The 13,159-nt window shown below is 33.6% G+C and overlaps 1 pseudogene; it reads right to left on the bottom strand.

Moving 5' to 3' along the window:
• The window catches only part of LOC132488064 (melanoma-associated antigen B4-like), a 30,238-nt pseudogene extending 17,427 nt beyond the window's left edge, over positions 1 to 12,811 (bottom strand).
• Positions 12,812 to 13,159: the final 348 nt, after the last annotated feature.

Raw genomic sequence — 13,159 nt, 5'->3', positions numbered from 1 at the left:
CCAAGACATGGAAGCAACCTAAGTGTCCATCTACAGATGAATGAATAAAGAAGATGTGGCACATATATACAATGGAATACTACTCAGCCACAAAAAGAAACAAAATTGAGTTATTTGTAGTGAGGTGGATGGACCTAGAGTCTGTCATACAGAGTGTAGTAAGTCAGAAAGAGAAAAACAATTATTGTATGCTAACACATATACATGGAATCTAAAAAAAAATGGTTCTGATGAACCTAGGGACAGGACAGGAATAAAGATGCATACGTAGAGAGTAGAATTGAGGACACAGGGTGAGGGGAGGGTAAGCTGGGACGAAGTGAGAGAGTAGCATTGACATATGTACACTACCAAATGTAAAATAGATAGTTGGAAGCAGCTGCATAGCACAGGGAGATCAGCTTGGTGCTTTGTAACCACCGAGAAGTGTGGGATAGGGAGGGCAGTAGAGAGGCTCAAGAGGGAGGGGATATGGGGATATATGTATACATATTACTGATTCATTTTGTTATACAGTAGAAACTAACACAACATTGTAAAGCAATTATACTCCAATAAAGATGTTAAAAATATATATAAGGAGAAAAAACAATGAAAATATGTTTTAAACTTTATCTTAATATTTTATAATACTCTGACTTATTAACTATATAGTTCTTTTTACTATTTAAAATTATATTTTGTTAATCTAAAATGTAATAGTTTTCAGTCCCATAAATTTTGTCACATATTTCTTCAATCTTTATATTTATAAAAATTTATAATTATTAGTGATAATATTATTTGCACTCTACTGTTGTCCTCCTTTAATATATGTTTTATTAAAATCTATGTTAACTTACATGAAATGTCTTTACCAATACCCCAGGGATTTTAATATAAATTATTCCCAAGATATGTACAAAAAAAAACTTACTTTGCTTTATAACGAATGATGTTTTCTATGATTTTTTCTTCTATCTCTTGAACTGTCCTACAATGTTAATTTTCTAACATTTGACTACATTCTTCCCATTTAGTAATAGTTGTCTGTGTGTCTCTTCCTTTGCTATTAAGGAAGAACAAAAGAACAAAAAAGTTTCTATCTAGTACAGTGTTTGAAACATAATAGGCACATAATTAATGTGAGTAATGCAGTGATTTAAACAATGTGAAAATATAATTGACAGGAGTTGCAGTAATCAAGGTGGGTTCTATTATTTTTACACTACTCTAATTTTTATTTATATTAATGCATGTTAAACACTTTCTTAGTCTACTTATGATTTTTCTTGCTGTGTGTGACAGACATAAAAGTTGAATAAAGAAAAAGCCAGAAACATTTTTTATTATTTTATATTTACACAAATAATAATGTCACTAAACTTGGGGGGCTTAGTAGGCTGCTTTTCTTTAACTGAGCATTTTTTAATTGAATAGATGAGGAGAGAAGAGGAGTAAGGTAATTTGAAAGAAAAAGTACTTTGGAATAATAAGCTTTCCATACAAACTTTTATTTTAAATAAAATATTCAGATTATTTGGTCTCCCCCCCACCTACCTTCTGTCCTAAACACATAACAGAGAATTCTTACAAGCTATCAAATTGTAGCTTTTGGATGGTTTGGTTATCTCTCTACAAGAAGCAATGTGATAAAAAAAAAGATAGTTAGAAATACTCTCTTGTCCACTATCACAATACAAAATGTTTCTATGATAGTGTCACCAGCCTAGTTAACAGTGATGTAATTGAAAAACATTTTCTTTAATACATATCATTTATGCAATTAAGGAAGTATCCTTATCTTCAAAATTCCTTTCTTCTCTGGAGTACACATGAGTCTAAATAGTTTCAGATGACAAAATGGGCCATACATTTTCATGTTTCAGATGTGTTTGAAAGAAGATTTGTTTATAATTTTCATAGATTCTCTCCTTTGAAGTAATTTTACTTATGAAATTTGTATAGAACTAGAGTTTATTTTAGATAGCTCACTTAGGCCTGAATGCCTTTTCCTACTTACTGTGGATTAATCATTCAGAGTCCTATAATACAATGGTAATTGCCAACATTTCATACAATTTCATTTTGATCATACTTCCCCCGCACAACATTGCTTGGCTTTCTAAATGCTTCTAGGGCTCATATACTTGTTGATTTGAATCCTCATGAAAATAAGCATATTATGTCACTCTAAATGCAAATCACTTTGCACATTAAGCTGTATAAAATGTAGATAATGTTGACATGTGTTTGAGGTTGAGAATACAATTCTCACTTGGCATAAATTTCTCTACAAGTGTGAAAAAAACGATGTAGAGAAAATATTTTCCTAAATAATTTTCAGTTGTTTTAAATATACCTGTAGCAAATAGTCTTATACTTAAGAATAATCTTAGAAATTATTTAGCTCCAGTATCTGGGTTATGAGAGGCCCAAAGTATCCAAGGAACTTGCCTGTCTAGGGTTACATAAAGTTAGAGCTAGGAAAACTATTCCTCAATGTGCCTTAGGGTCCATTGTCTTTCTAGTTAAGGTCCAATATCTTTAAACCATTTTAAACTGTGAACTTCCAATTGTAGGTAGAACAGGTGTGAAAAGATTCAACTAATTGATATATAATCAGATATTAAGAAAACTTGGATATAAAGTAAAAGGATGACCATGTGTCCTTTAAATATCATAGACTAACACAGGGACCAAATCTGGTCCATCACCTGTTGTTTTGTTTGTTTGTTTGTTTTTTTGCGGTACGCGGGCCTCTCACTGTTTTGGCCTCTCCCCTTGTGGAGCACAGGCTCCGGACGCGCAGGCTCAGCGGCCATGGCTCACGGGCCCAGCCGCTCCACGGCATGTGGGATCTTCCCGGACCGGGGCACGAACCCATGTCCCCTGCATCGCCAGGCGGACTCTCAACCACTGCACCACCAGGGAAGCCCCCATCACCTGTTTTTACATGACCTATGGACTAAGGTTGTTTTTCACATTTTTAATTGATTGAAAAAATCTAAAGAAGACTATTTTATGACATAAAAAATTGTATGAAATACAAATTTCAGTGTCCATGAATAAAATCATATGGAAAAATAGCTCTGCTACTTTCTTTCTGTATTATCTATGTCTTTTTTGCTCTACAATGATAAAGTTGAGTAGTTATATCAGATACCATATATATCACAAAGCCTAAAATATTTATTATCTGAATTTTCATACACACATGCAAAACTTGATGACCCCTGGTCTATCAGTCTTACTCATATTCATTTAATTTTCTATGGGATGTACCTTTATTTGATTTACTGTTGACTATTTATTAGAGGTTTGTTTTTTGAAGTTACAGGTTAAAATGTAGGTTTTTGTCAAGAGAAATGCAAATGATATCTGCAGAGTAGAGAAGGTGACCCCAACGTTTAGGTTTTATTGCTCTATGGGACCTAAATCAATCTATTTTCCAACTTAGCAAACTTTTCTCAAATGACTATGAAAAATTTCTCAAATGATATGATAAAGAGCTTCACATCTTGCAAGTTCTGTCTTTAATGAGTTAAATCAAACTTTGATTAATGTCTAGTCTATATTTTTATGAGGCATGTTTAAACCTTTTGAAAATAATGCTTTGATACATGAAATTATTTTGCTTTTCTAGTAAAGGTAATAGATATACTCTGTTCAAAAAACTTCCCTTCTGGGTAATGAGTTCCCTGGATAGCAAGTTATTATTTCAGTCAACATTTATTATTAAGACTTAAATCTATCTATATGAACATTTCAATGTTACTTGATTCAAAGTGTCACCCTCACTCACTTCTGAAATGGGTCTTAGTGAGAAGAAATTTTGTAATATGTTTCCCACACTCTCCCTGTCTTCTCTTCTTGTCTTATGCTTCTGGCACCAGAGAATGGAAAAGGGAAAAGTCAAGAGTTAAATGCAGCTACATGTGCCCCATATGAGTTGGTAGTGCTCGTTTCTTTATAGGATGGAATATTAACAGCATCTAGTAAGTAGTAGCAAGGTTCCTGTCCTCATTCTATTGGTCATCAACCACAGAATGTGTGGCTGATGTGAACTTAGTTTTACACATGCCCTCAACAGTTATCAGCTGACTTCATCCGCATCTTATCCAATTTGCATGTTTCATTTCTCCCCCTACATTTTACTGTTGTACCTTCCAAGTCTATAGCCCAGAATTTCTCATACATTTGAGTCCCTTCAGCAGAGATTCTTCTCTCACAGTTATCTCACATATCTCTTTAGAACCAAGAACATGCCAAGAACATGAGCAAGTACGAATTATCTGACTAATATCTGTGTACCAGTTCTCCCTGGAACACTTCCTATACCAGCCAGATGGTAAGTCTGGTGGCTAAACAGTCAGTAGTCTGAGGCACAGAGTGACAGCCTTCTCTTCTCACAGATATTCATATCAAAATTCTTTTGTCTTTCTGCCTTCAGTTTCAGGGAGAAAAACCAGTCTAATGACTCCATCCATCCTCCAAGACAGGAAATGGTGAAAGGATAACATCTTATGGTAAATAATGAAATATGGTTGCCAAGAGAAAAATCTTTTTTATGTTTGTCCTCTCCATTCCCATCCACCCCCCAACACACACCCCAATCTCTCTTCCACAAGGTTTTCAAACTAGTCCAAAAATCTTTAGTCCCTCCCTGGGTTTGTGGAAGTGGGCACATCAATAACCAGGTTCTCTTTGAATCAATAACCAGGTTCTCTTTAAATTTAGCCTTAGAATTGGTAATGATGTTCTCAATAATGGGCACTGTCCATTCTTAGAATCTCAGCTGGTACTTTGCCTCATCCTCTCACCTAGATAGTACGTTTTTGTGTGTGGACATTCCTGTTATCTTAGCTCAGAAGGGGAATTGGGCAGAGTTTATTGGAAGGCTCACCAAAGTGTCAGAGGTCAACATTTCTCAAATATAGCAAAATATATTATGGCTTTGTAAGAAAATATGATGAAAAATACATGTTTTCTGAATTTTGTTTCATGTTTTAAGCATGAGGGACTGGTAAGAAAAGCTTTTATGTTCTTGTAGATAAGGAAAATGGGCAATTTTAACCATATGAGAAGAATTTAAAATCACAGATAGTTTTATGACCCAAATATTAATTAGTCAAAACAAAAGTTGTATACTTAGAGGAAGCCCAGTAGTCTCAGGAAATGATCAGTCTCTTCCCTCTGAGATAGAAATGCAACTGGTCCACTAGGTGCTCTTCAGCCTCGTGCAGCCTAAATGACTTGAATGTATATACTGCCAAACCCACTGGAAGAGAAATGATTACAAATTACAGATTTATAAACCATCTCAACATGTTTGATACTATGTTGTAGTTTTGTTTTAAATTGAGGAGTTGAAATGTACCTCACTGTCCACAACTATATTGAGTGATATTATGATTGTAGATACATTTTCACAGCTAAAGAATAAACAACACTAAAACAAATATGTTAGAAAGTTAACAATCTGCCTATTTAATCTATCATTAAATGCCATCATTCCCACCACACCAGACTCTTGAATTATTAGTTAAAAAAAACAAGCAGGAGTGGCTGGGCCCGTGAGCTGTGGCCGCTGAGCCTGCCCGTCCGGAGCCTGTGCTCTGCAGCGGGAGAGGCCGCGGTGGTTGAAGGCCCACGTACCGCAAAAAAAAAAAAAAAAAAAAAAAAAGCAAGCAGTTCATATTTAAAATCATGTATTTACAAAATTCAGTCCTTTGTTGGTGATCACAAATGTCACATGTAGATATCAATTCAATTAAAAAATTAATTTACATACTTTTCAATCTCAAATATTTTAAAATTTAAATGGAAATAATTTTATGAATAGAATTTAAATATTCTAAATCTGTTTAACAAACACTTATAGAATGCATGATATATGCTAAAAACAGTTAAATATTTTAATTTTTTGCTTTAAGCACATATTACATGAGGCACAATCTTAAGTATTCATTTTGAACAGAACAACAATGCTTAATTTGGAAATTCCAGTCACTATGACATATTTAGAAAGATGGTTATTAAATTATTATTTTCTGAAAATAATGCATATATGTCTTTGGTAACATATTATGTCCTTAATGATTTGCTACACTACATAACAGAACACATTTTTTTTAATTAAAAAAGGATCATTTTAGTCTTTTTGTTTCACATTGACTTCTAAAACATTCCTCAAATTTAACAACCAGCTTAGACTATGAGGTAGTTGATTTAAAATAAGTTTTATTAAAATGTATAATTAAATTAAATGATATACCAAGTGAAGCTCATTCCACTTTCCAGCACTCAAGCAGCATCTACTTATTTATGGTTTTCTTTCTTAAATATGTTGTGTAGAATTAAATTACAGATAAATATTACACGTATGCAAGCTTCTAATGCACAATGGCTTATGCTTTTCCAGTAATTTCATAATTCGTGTTGACTACAGTAAAGCATCTAGTACCTTTAATTGATCTCATACACGTGAATTGCCATTTAGAAAGCTTTTACCCTTACCTTAGTACATGAAGCATTTTAAAATTTACTTCATGTAATGCAACAGAACAATATAATTCAAGTGGGTAAATTCCTTATGTATACACAGTGGAAGTGACAAAACAAGATTTTACTCTGAACCAGTATATTGATTTCTAGGAATTAACTGCACTAAGAGTTAATACTTCTGTCCTAAAGATAGAAAGAAAGCAATTCCTCATAGTCTAATTTTATGTGTTTCACAAAGTTATTTTTACTGATAGAGCTTAGAGCTTACCTGTTTAGGGTATTTAAATGTATTTTCAAGTAATTAATACATAGTTGAAAACACCAGCTTCTTATAATGATATATTTAAAAACATTTATTTTAATGAGTATTAGTCTTTAGTGTTTTAATATGTTTCACCTGAAATAGCCAAACTCTCTCTCAGAGGCCTCAATTAAAATTATTCCAACTCTTCTGGCATAGTAAAACATTCAAGTCTTTCTGCTAGCTCCCTGATGTCAGCCACATTGATTTTCAAAGTTTATTTTGAATTGAAGTTCATATATTCCTTCTTGTCCTTTTTTTTTTTAACGCTTGCTTCTATTAAAATCTTTATATTATCACCTAGCCTTAGTGCACAGAGCAGGCAAGAAGTGTTGGTGTGAAACCAAAATAAATATTTAAAATGAACTTTTTATTCAGATCCAGTTGCTATCATGTAAATCACAGTCCCTTGCTAATTTGTATACAGGGCACCTTCTTTTCCCCCAATGACTTGAGGTCACATTGGCCTTGTGGTGGTATTATGAAGAGTGGACCAAGCATATGTCATATTGCAGCTCTTTCACCCTGTCTGGGAATCAAAACTCTGCCTAGAAATGGATAACAGTAATTTTGTTAACATATTAGAGATGAGTCTGATGAGTCTCAGCATCAAAATGAGAAGGTTAAGTGGTTCATATAAAGATGCCAACAGACACGTTTGAAGGACGTACATTTGTTAATGACAAATGATGTAACATTCCTAGACATTCCCAAAGCAGGAGAAACCACAGCATGTGACTCATCTGAGCAATGTCAGATTTTCAGAACTCCCTAAATCCTTACTGGGATGCACATCAGCGATGAAGTAGCACATAGGAATATAATTAAGTCACACAGATACAGACACACACTTTTACACACACATAGATTCTAGTCTCATTCTCTGGATTCTCTCGTTTGTGCCTTTTAGAATCTTCCTGCCTTCTTTAATCTGGCCTGCTGTCCATACACAATTCAGTACAGACTCCAAGTATTTAATGAGAGGCAGAGTGAATTTCTGAACAATTTCCAAGTCGTTCCTACACCTTTTCTATTCCTCAGCAGAACCTAGCCTCAGTCCTGCTGGAAGCTTTAAAACTTTTAAAAAAAATGACATATTTTGATTTACTGGATAGGCTCCTTTGATGTGGACCATAAAAATATTGTCTGGAAGAAAATAATATTTTTAAACCGAATTTGGTGAAAGCAAGAACCGTATGGGTATACTTTTAATTGAAATTTAACTTATCCAAAAGCTACCTCTTGCAAAATGTGTTCATGTGGCATTGTTTTCTATACCACCACAAGCTCTTAGCATACCATAATTTGTGCATAAACACACTTAATCCTGAGGAAGAAATTAAAGGTAGGAGTATTATTGCTGATCTGTCACTACGTGCTTTCTATCAAACTTTTACAGTATTTTGCCCTTCCTTTGTTTGCCTAACTGAGATAAGAATGCACTAAGCTTCTGAGCATGACTATGTGTTTTGAGGTGGGAGTAGGGGGATTTTGTGTCTATATTCAAAACCTGATTGAACAAATGACTTAAGGAACAACATTATGAATATTGTCTCTTCATAATCTGATCCATACTCTTAGAACCTTGAGCTTTGTTTCTTTGCCTAATATTATGTCAATTAGGTTTTTTTTGCACAGAAGCAGGCATGGGAAACATAAAGCATGGGGAAGAAGAATAAACACAGATTTTAAAATTGTACTCCAGCTGCATTTGAGAGGAGGAGGGCAGCTGATACAGAATGTGAGAACATTTTAGAGTATGTACATGATAAAGTTGTATTAGACAGAGATAAGCCCATAAAACCCATGTCCTGGGGAGGTGTCAACCAAAACTTTACTCTGTTTCAAATTTTTGTCTGTTTTTTTAGTGTCAAACATTCATGCTAAACTACAATGTTGGAAACTCTGCATAGTTAAGAAGGCAAGATATGAGTCAAAACTGTGATTCCTAATATTAAAATGTAGTTGGATGGAAAGCCAGGCACAAAAGATCATTTCCTACAGAAAAACAAAACTTACACCATGTATCTCATAAAAATGTGATGAGAAGAGATGCTGACAATTTTCTGCAGATTAAGGCAGGGTACCTAGAAATTATCTATAGAGTAAGAATTATTATTTGTTTGTCACAAGTAAAATTTCATTAAATGCTAGGTGGCATTTGTGGTGTTTTATTGATTGCCAGAGACCTTCTAAGCTCTGTCAGAGTTTCACTTCTACTTTGGTTTTGCAAACCCTATGTTACAAGTAAGAGCTCCAATATGTCCACTTTTTGATTTTTCCTAACACATTGGGTACTGCTGAAACTCGGACCTAGCACTGAGAACACATCTCCCCTAATGAAGGGAACTAGAGCTTGGATCATTCTAGAAAACAAGAAGGGAGGGTGTCAGTTGGTTCTCTCTTTGTAGGAAAGAACTATCTGACTAGGTTCAAAAGGGAGTATGAAGAAAGGAAATCTAACTGAGAAAGGGAGTTCGAGTAGAAAGAAAAAGAGAATGTTGAGGCTGAGAGGATTCAAAAGAAATATCCGTACATTTCTTTCAAATTTTGCTAAGGCCAGCTTTGATCTTAGGGAGTGTTTATTACCCACAAAACAGGAAAATCTTATCTTTGTTTTATAGTAACAAAAGCTTCACTTTTATAGTTTCTTCTGGAATTATCTTTATGGAAAAGCCTGTAGGAAGTGCTATAAACGCATAGCCAAGCATATTTCTATTTAGTTTAGTTTTGCTTCTGCAGCAGTGCCTTTATGTGTCAGCAGAAATCCACCACCTGAGCAAGGTTAATTTTTAGAAAATTGCTAATGCAGAAATATGAGTAAAAGAACATAGAACGTGATGTAACTTTATTTTCCAATGTGGAAAAAGCCCTATAATTGACAAACTTAAGCCTCTTACAATGAAAACATGCCATGGGAAACACAAAATAGATTAATAGAGGAAGGAAATAAAAGAGAATAAGAAAATTACTGAAAAATATCTTTCGAAAAGTTTTGCTTTCAGGTATAAGAAGTAAAGTTACATAAAAGTAACTTTGACAAAACATAAATGTGGCAATACCTACTAGTTTTCACATATATTCCTTAAAAAAACTCACATTATCAAACAATTGTTACTATAGGCAAAATAGTGGCTAGAAATATTTAGTCTGATAATAAAATTATTTCTTGAAGCCATATTAAAATGATAAAGTTTGCTAGAAAATTTTAACTATAATATCTAAATTCTATCATAAAAATTCAGATTCAGGTTATGTTTACTTTCAATTTTGAAAGCTACAAAGAGATTTTCTTATTCTTATCTTCACAGTTAGCCCTGCGTTTCTTGAAGAATCTTCTTAGCATCTGTAGTATTGTGACATACAGAGTCCAAGACTATTCAAAGTAACACACTGAGTTGCTAGTACAATATTTTATTTTTTCTCTGTGTTTTGCTGTTTTGCTATCATGTTATATAATCATCAATACTTCTCTATCAAGTATACATTATGTTTTTAAATTAATGCATTGGCTCCAATATATCCATTTCCATAATGAAAACATGTGCTGTTTCACACATAGAAATAGTGATAAGAAAAACATACTCTTGCTGTCTTCCACAAGAACTACAGCAGTCCAAGTTCCTGATTTCCTAGCTTCTCTCTGGCCCCTCTGTGACCAGAAGAAAATGAGTGCAGGGGCTGTACCATTAGATGATTAGAGAAGAGTTTATGTTGTGAGAAGGTAGGAATAATAATTACAAGTAGAATAAAGGCAGAAAGAGAGACAAACAAACAGAAAAACTGGTAAACATAGCTAACGAACAGATGAAGGAATGAAAGGAAGGAGAGAGAAAAGAGAAAGGAAGAAAAAGAAAAATGAAAGAAAGGGAGGAAGGAAGAAAGGAAGGAAGGAAAAAGAAAAAAGAAAAGGAAAGGAAAAAGAGAAGAAGAGAAAAGAAAGAAGATAGAGGGGGAATGTGAACATGAAATAAAGTCAGGGTAAGAAAGTTAGAAAAGAACACCACAGTTCTCTCTCTACTTTTCTCTTTCCAACACCCAATATATAAGCAAACAATATGAAAATGTATTTAGACCAATTTTAAGACTTAGTCTGACCCAGGATATAAATAAGGAAAAGTGACCAGTGAATTACTCTTTAAAATTGAAATTAAAATGATGTACATTTTAAAATAACATAATTTCATTGATTTCAGAAAACAGGAAGTGGATGATATATCCCCCCAAATACTTATCCTTTGTGAAGATGAATTTACTATACCAAAATACTATTACATCATTTAAATCTTCATTAATATGTTACAATTAAAGTCATGATACTTTGTTTTTTAAAATGTATAATAGCATTGATTATTTTAACTAAAATATTTTATATGCATTTGACATGGAAATTCCATTAAGCATGAAAATCCATTTTAAAAGCAGGATACATTTAAATATAATCAATGTTCAGAGGATTTAGTGATATTAAAAATAAAATTCAGGCCTGAGGTTTATTTACGGTATCTTTGGGTCTTAGAAATTTTTGAAACTTTAGAAAATAAAAATCCTGGTAAGCAATGTTAATGTTCTTTAAGACAATGTAACATACAAATATTTATATATTTTCCTTACCTTTTTGTTTCTCCAAAACATCTTCTCAGATTAGTGTGAGGGAATTGTAGTTATGGTACTACTCACACAGTGAAGGGTACCTTTCATAACATTCATAGAATGGATCAAAGATATAATGAGAAAGTGAGAGGAAAGATATGGGAAATTAGATTTACCTTGCATGCCACTTGATTTAAAAGAGGTTCCTGGAATCCTCTGTCTTGCAGGATTTAATGGCTGCCTTTGAATTTCATGTTAAAGGCATAACAGCAAATTAACAATGTCCATCATGGGTAAGGGAAGTAAACTGTACATTTTGTGTGGGTAGGCACTTTACATCCCAATACAAGTGGAAAGCAGACAGACATAAAGGAGAACTACATAATGGACCCCCAAGTTAATAGCAATTTTCAAGACACTTCTATCCTCACCTCACATTTAAACACATGGCCTCTTCAGTAGGGAATTCTGTTGTTTTTATACAGCATGATTCTTCTTCTCTGGTCATATATGATTGGTCTAGGCATGAGCCAATAAAATTCCTTTCCTTGGGAAACTGGAAGAGAAAGAGAAAATGAGAGAGGACATCTCTCTAGATAGAAGAATATGTAATATGCAAAAATAGAAACTGTTGATATCCATCATCTCTCAAGTATAGAAAGGAGAAGGGAAAAAAATTGTGCTTCAGGTTTCAAGTCTGCATATAAAGAGAAGAATAAAGCAGAGAGAAACAGAGGTTAGACCGAGAAAAACCTTATAGGTGTCACTGTTTGTTTTTGCTTAGTTTTGTTTTTAACGCAACTTGTATTTTCATTAGAATTAATACCATTTTCTTAAGCTTGCTCCAGCAGGTATTCATTTGCTTTTTGCAATGAAATAATTACTATGCAATAAAATAAGTGAAGAGTATAAAACACAATGTGGAAAAGTTTTTCTTCCAATCTTTGAAGAAAGAAAAAAGTGTTCATTAGGGAATTTATAAATATAAATGCAAGATACATAAGGAAATCAGTCTTTGGTTATCAGGAATCAGGAAGGTTGGTGCTGACTCATAATTTTTTTTTGTCTTCAAAACATGCTTCTTCACATCAACCAGAGGAAACTCAGAACTTCATTGTTTCCCCTTTGTCTTTTGTTTACTTATCCTCTTGTCACTACAGATTTGAGCATTTGTTTCTGCCTTCCACATCTTGGAAAATATAATGATTAACAGATCTCAAGTTGCATGTTACATGTCCATCTATGTGGAGAAAGGATGCTCATTTCTATCAGTTCCTATTCGAGTCTCCCAGGGAAGGAAGTCATAATGGCCATCTCTCAATCAACCAACTTCCTTGGACTACACCCGGCTCTTGGCCTTCTTTGGGAGAGCGCCATGTAGCCAGTGTAAGTCACACCATTGTTCATGTCAGAGTAGCTGGACTGTCCCATTTCCGGTATATTTAACATCTTGGGAAATGTTTCTTCATTTACAAAATGTCTCAAAGTGTCAAAATGCTCTCTAAGCTTAGCATACTATGAAAGAAAAATGCATATTTTGGTTGCTTCTTTCAAGATTTCAGAGGAAAAATATTGAAAATTTCAACACTTTAAACACATACACTAAATTGCATGCTAAAAAGTAGCCATTAAAAATTCACTTAATACTGGGTAGTTACTGTGCAGTTCTGTGTTATCTAATGATAATCAGATGCATTCTTTCTCTTTTTTTCTTCAAGCTTCGGATTGTTATATTTTAGTATAAATCAAGAAAAAAAAAGATTCTGTAGAATCTTAAAA

This window comes from Mesoplodon densirostris, chromosome 4 (genome assembly GCF_025265405.1).
Source record: "Mesoplodon densirostris isolate mMesDen1 chromosome 4, mMesDen1 primary haplotype, whole genome shotgun sequence".
NCBI lineage: Eukaryota > Metazoa > Chordata > Mammalia > Artiodactyla > Ziphiidae > Mesoplodon > Mesoplodon densirostris.
The sequence above is the reverse complement of the archived record's forward strand: the minus strand, read 5'-3'. Positions and strand labels throughout refer to the sequence as shown.